Raw genomic sequence first — 6,634 nt, 5'->3', positions numbered from 1 at the left:
CAACGAGTACGACTCCGTCAACCCCATTCTCTTGAACTCTTCCGCGCGCGATCTATAAGGGTATGTAGATGCACCCCTCTCTCCCTCGTTGCTAGATGACTCCATAGATTGATCTTGGTGATGCATAGAAAATTTTAAAATTCTGCTACGTTATCCAACATTCGGTTCGCGCGATCTTCGCGTTCTCCTCCAAGGTCCTCTCGTATGGTAACTTCTCTGGAGTCTTCATAGAAGGACCGAATCTGTATGTCCTCCCGCCTCTGGCTGTACTGCTAGACGCCGGCCGAGCAGACGGAGCGGCTGTCTTCTTTACTTGCTTACGAGGCGGAGGAGAAGGACTACGACGCGCCGAAGCAGCTGCCGGAGCGGCGGCGGGTCTCTTCCGACCTTGCTGACGAGATGGAGAAGGAGGAGGCTGGCTGCTCGGGCGCGCCGGCACAGGCGGAGAAGGAGGCGGAGTGCCGCCACGTGCCGGAGAAGGAGCCGGCCGAGTGGCCTGATCGTCACTCACTGGAGGAGGAGGCGGTGGAGGAGGCGGAGTGCCCTGACTCGCCGGAGGAGGAGGAGGAGGCGGAGGCGTCCAGTTCGGAAGGTTGATGAGCTCCTTCCGCCATAGGCATGGAGTCTTCAGAGAAGAACCCAGCCGAGTCTCCCCTTCTCTAGTAGGGTGGTCAAGCGGGAGGTCCTCAAATCCCTCCGTTATTTCATCCACCATCACCTTAGCATATCCTTCTGGAATCGGCCGGCAGTGAAAAGTTGCACCGGGTTCATTAGGAAAAACAGAGCCAACAGCCACCTTGACCTTCATATTAATCCATTGCGTCATAAGGTGTCAATTTTGAGACTCCATGATAGCATCCACAGGATAGCTGGCAGGAGCCGTCAAGACATGCTCCGGCTGAAGCAGCTCGGTGGAAGCCACGCTGCTTCTCCGCTGAGATGGCGGGGTAGCTTCAAGGGAAGCTTCGGCAAGTCGTTTGCTGCGATTTGCTTCTCGTTCCTCTCTCGCTTGTACCCTTGCGTGCAGCGCCTGCAGTTCGGTCTGCTACACTTTCTTCCTCCTCTCGTGGCATTTGTAACCGCCTACGTCCGGAAACCCAGCCTTCCACGGAATGGAGCCTAGCGTGCCTCGTGTCCGTCCAGGGTGCTCAGGATTTCTGAGGGCCTTTGTGAGCTCGTCGTTCTCTCTGTCTGGAAGGAACGTCCCTCTCTGCGCTGCATCGATATAGTACCGAAGCTTCTTCAAGGGTATGTCAAGTTGCTCGTCCGTCCAAACACACTTCCCTGTTACAGGGTCCAAGGATCCGCCAGCCCCGAAGAACCAAGTCCGGCAACGATCTGGCCAATTCATTGTCTCTGGTTCAATCCCTTTATCAAGCAGATCAGCCTCAGCCTTTTCCCACTTAGGACGGCCTTTGAGGTAGCCACCTGACCCCGTGCGATGGTGAAGCTTCTTCTTCGCAGCATTTTTCTTGTTTGTCTCCGACATCTTCTTACTCTTATCCGATGTCTTGTGGGCCACAAATGTGGGCCATTGATCTCTGATCTTCTCATATTTGCCGATGAATTGTGGTGTCTCTTCTTTGTCGACAAACCTTTTCAGCTCATTCTTCCACCTCCTGAATAGCTCTGCCATCTTCTTAAGAGCAGCAGACGTAATTAATTGCTCTATAACCGGCTTCTCCGGATCCTCCTCTGGCGGTAGGGTGAAATTTGCCTTCAGCTCATTCCAAAGATCATCTTTCTGCATATCATTGACATAAGACACCTCAGGGTCTTCTTTAGCCGGCTTAAACCATTGGTGGATGCTGATCAGGATCTTGTCCCTCACAAGAACCCCGCACTGAGCAGTAAATGCATCCTTCGTCCGGATGGGTTCAATCGGTAGGCCGTCGCGCGCGATTGCTGTGATCTCAAACCTTTCATCCTCGCGCAACTTTTTCTTCGGGCCTCGTCTCGTTACCGAAGTTGTGCTCGATCCGGAGGGCTAGAAAAAAGAAGAAAGACGAGAGTTAATTAATATGTGTACATACCAAAACAATGAATGCATCAATTAGCTAGTCTCAGCACAGGCTTAACTAATATATTTACTTGGCCGGACTCTGTTCGGTCACTGGAGCCGTCACCCTGTTCTTCCGGACCTGCTTCTTCACCCTGCTGTTCTTCCAGACCTACTTCTTCACCCTGTTGTTCTTCCAGACCATCATTGTCGTTAAGATAACATGACATGACATCACCTCCGTCTAAGATTATGTCCCGCAACGTCTCTTCTGCTTCCTCGTCTCGTCCGTGCTCCATTGTTTCTGCAAATATATATTACAACATGGCAATTATTACACAAGCATGACAGCACGTGGATATATTAGTTTGGGTGTACTCCTCAAGAGTTTTCACTGTCGAAGGTATCCGGGAGGGGGTATATCAACAACGATGAGATACATACACGGGAAAATAATGTTATCGGGGAGCGGGTATATCGCCCCCCCCCCCCACATGTTGAAGTTATCGGGAGGGGTTTATATCGACAACGAAGACATACGTACATGGGAAAATAATATTATCGGGGAGGGGGTATATCGACCCCCCCACGTGTTGAAGTTATCGAGAGGGGGTATATCGACCCCCCTCATGTTGAAGTTACCGGGAGGGGGTAATATCGACAACGATGAGATACATACACGGGAAAATAATGTTATCGGGGAGCGGGTATATCGACCCCCCCCCACGTGTTGAAGTTATCGGGATGGGTTTATATCGACAATGACGACATACGTACATGGGAAAATAATATTATCGGGGAGGGGGTATATCGACCCCCCCCCCACGTGTTGAAGTTATCGGGAGGGGGTAATATCGACAACGATGAGATACATACACGGGAAAATAATGTTATCGGGGAGCGGGTATATCGACCCCCCCCCACGTGTTGAAGTTATTGGGAGGGGTTTATATATCGACAACGACGACATACGTACATGGGAAAATAATATTATCGGGGAGGGGGTATATCGAGCCCCCCCCCGCCACGTGTTGACGTTATCGGGAGGGGGCCCGGGTATATCGACCCCCCCTCGTGTTGAAGTTACCGGGAGGGGGTATTATTGACAACGATGAGATACATACACGGGAAAATAATGTTATCGGGGAGGGGGTATATCGACCCCCCCCCATGTGTTGAAGTTATCGGGAGGGGTATATCGACGACGACAGACCCGATAAAACATAAGAAAACGAAGAAGAAATAAAAAGAGGAGAAGAAGAAAGGAATAGCTAGAGGAGAAGATCGAAAAAAAAGAGGAGAAGAAGAAAGGAATAGAGGAGAAGAAGATCTCCTCTATTCCTTTCTTCTTCTCCTCCTCTTCTTTTTCTTCTTTTTTCTTCTTCTTATTTATTTCTCCTCTTCTTCCTCTCCCCTCTTCTTCTCCATTCTTCCTCTTCTTATTTCCTTTTTCCTCTCATTCTTTTTCTTCTTCTTCCTTCTTAAAAATACATGAAGTAGTATTGCTTAATTCATTGTTCATATGAATATACAAACATTTGCATATTTACAATAATTAATATCAGCAAAAAAATCTATGAACAGAAAAAAAATCCTAATTTTTCTAAAAAACTATCTTTTGCATATATACATGAACATATATATACACGGAGAACATATATACATATATAAAAAATAGCATATATATGAACAAAAATGCTAGCTAGGGAGGGCGTCGGCCGGACTAGGAGGACCGCGGGGTCGGCGGCGAGGATGGCGATGAGGCAGTGGGCGCGCGCTCGGGGTAGGGGGCGCGGGCGACGGCGAGGGCGGGCCTGGGCGGCGCGCATCGGGGAAGGGGCCGACGCGGGCGACGGCGAGGGCGGGCCGGGGCGGCACACGTCGGGGCAGGGGCGCGTGCGACGGCGACGGGGGCGGGCCGGGGCGGCGCGCGTCGGGGCAGGGGCGCGGGCAACGGCGACGACGGGGGTGGGACGGGGCGGGCCGCGTCGGGGCAGCCTGGCGGCGTCGGCGTCGTCGGGGGCGGCAACTGCAAGATGAGAGTGAAAATTTCCTAAGTGTGGACTTATATAGCAGAGCCTTTAGTCCCGGTTCATGGCAGCAACCGAGACTAAAGGTGGGCATTAGTCCCGGTTGGTGCCCAAAGGCCACTTTTCAGCAGCCCAAAGGGCGGGAAGCGGCGGCCTTTGGTCCCGGTTGGTGGCACCAACCGCGACTAAAGGGGGGCATTGGAACCGGTTTGTGGCACCAACCAGGACCAATGCCCACCTTTAGTCCCGGTTGGTGCCACCAACCGGGACCAAAGGCCTTGTGCTGCTGCGCCCGTGTCGAAAGTTTAGTCCCACCTCGCTAGTTGAGAGGGGTGCGCAGTGGTTTATAAGCCCCACTGCCGCACCCCTCTCGAGCTTCTCTCCATTGCAGCCTTACGGGCCTAATTGTCACTGCTATGCCTGTGGGCCTACTAGGCCTCCTGCGGGCCTGAATCCTGGCCCATGGATGGGTTTCTAGTCGTATTAAGGCCCTGGGGCCCAGTAGGTGGCACTTTTTTTTGTTTTTTTGTTGCTTTATTTATTTTATTTTCTTTTGTTTTTTGCTTTATTTTTTCTTTATGCTTTTAGTTTTAGAAAAATTATAAACTTTTTGTTAATGCCATTAATTTTCAAATTTGAAAACATTTTTTTGTTTTTTTGTTTTCTTTTTTGCTTTATTTATTTTATTTTGTTTCTACTTACAACAAAATACTTATTGTTGCTATTTTTATTTTATTTTCAGTTTTTTTGTTTTGTTTTCTGCATTATTTATTTTCTTTTGTTTTTTGCTTTATTTTTTTAATTCTTTTTGCTTTTAGTTTTAGAAAAATTATAAACTTTCTGTTAGTGCCATTAGTTTTCAAATTAGAATAGTTAAAATTTGAATTCTTTGAAATTTGTGTGAATCGCAAGTTTGTGATTAACTTTACAAATGGCCCACGTGGCTGCCCTCTTGAGAGTGTTCTTGGTGAGAACATTGTTGACAAGGAGCGAACCGGGATTAATGGTATTACGAGGGCCAAACCATAAGACATTAAAGCATTTGAAATGAACTCTGAAAAAGTTGGCATAGCATGTACATGTACAAAACGGAGAATGGTATCATACTCGTCTGTTACAAATTTGGCATGGTATCATCATAATAGTTGCGGGAGAAAGTTTTCACTTTTTCTTCGCTTGTGTCATTTGCTTATTGCGCCATAACCATGGATAATCTTCATCGTTTATCAGGATGCTTGGGTCAGCCTTGACTTTGAAGGAAGGAATTTCATGAAACTTTTCAGAATCTTCAGACATGTCAGTCTTGCCCTCCACTCCCATGATGTCCCTTTATCCTGAAAGAACTATGTGGCGCTTTGGCTCATTGTATGATGTATTCGCTTTCTTATCTTTTCTTTTTCTCGGTCTGGTAGACATGTCCTTCACATAGATAACCTGTGCCACATCATTGGCTAGGACGAACGGTTCGTCAGTGTACCCAAGATTTTTCAGATCCACTGTTGTCATTCCGTACTGTGGGTCTACCTGTACCCCGCCTCCTGACAGATTGACCCATTTGCACTTAAACAAAGGGATCTTAAAATCATATTCGTATTCAAGTTCCCATATGTCCACTATCTAACCATAATATGTGTCCTTTCCCTTCTCGGTTGCTGCATCAAAGCGGACACCGCTGTTTTGGTTGGTGCTCTTTTGATCTTGGTCAATCGTGTAAAATGTATTCCCATTTATCTCGTATCCTTTGTAAATCAATACAGTCAAAGATGGTCCCCTGGACAACAAGTACAGCTCATCACAAACAGTGTTGTCACCTCTGAGACGTGTTTCCAACCAACTGCTGAAAGTCCTGATGTGTTCACATGTAATCCAGTCGTCACACTGCTCCGGGTGTTTGGAGCGCAGACTGTTCTTGTGTTCATCGACATACGGGGTCACCAAGGTAGAGTTTTGTAAAACTGTGTAGTGTGCTTTAGACCAAGAATGCCCGTCCCTACATATTATTGAGTCCGCTCCTAGCGTGCCTTTTCCAGTCAGTCTCCCCTCATACCGCGATTTAGGGAGACCTATCTTCTTAAGTCCAGGAATGAAGTCAACACAAAACCCGATGACATCCTCTGTTTGATGGCCCATGGAGATGCTTCCTTCTAGCCTAGCGCGGTTACAGACATATTTCTTTAGGACTCCCATGAACCTCTCAAAGGGGAACATATTGTGTAGAAATACGGGCCCCAGAATGACAATCTCGTCAACTAGATGAACTAGGACGTGCGTCATGATATTGAAGAAGGATGGTGGGAACACCAGCTCGAAACTGACAAGACATTGCGCCACATCACTCCTTAGCCTTGGTATGATTTCTGGATCGATCACCTTCTGAGAGATTGCATTGAGGAATGCACATAGCTTCACAATGGCTAATCGGACGTTTTCCGGTAGAAGCCCCCTCAATGCAACCGGAAGCAGTTGCGTCATAATCACGTGGCAGTCATGAGACTTTAGGTTCTGGAACTTTTTCTCTGGCATATTTATTATTCCCTTTATATTCGACGAGAAGCCAGTCGGGACCTTCATACTGAGCAGGCATTCAAAGAAAATTTCTTTCTCT

This window comes from Triticum urartu, chromosome 1A (genome assembly GCF_056163025.1).
Source record: "Triticum urartu cultivar PI428250 chromosome 1A, HENAU_Tu73, whole genome shotgun sequence".
NCBI lineage: Eukaryota > Viridiplantae > Streptophyta > Magnoliopsida > Poales > Poaceae > Triticum > Triticum urartu.
This window is presented reverse-complemented; position numbering follows the sequence as displayed.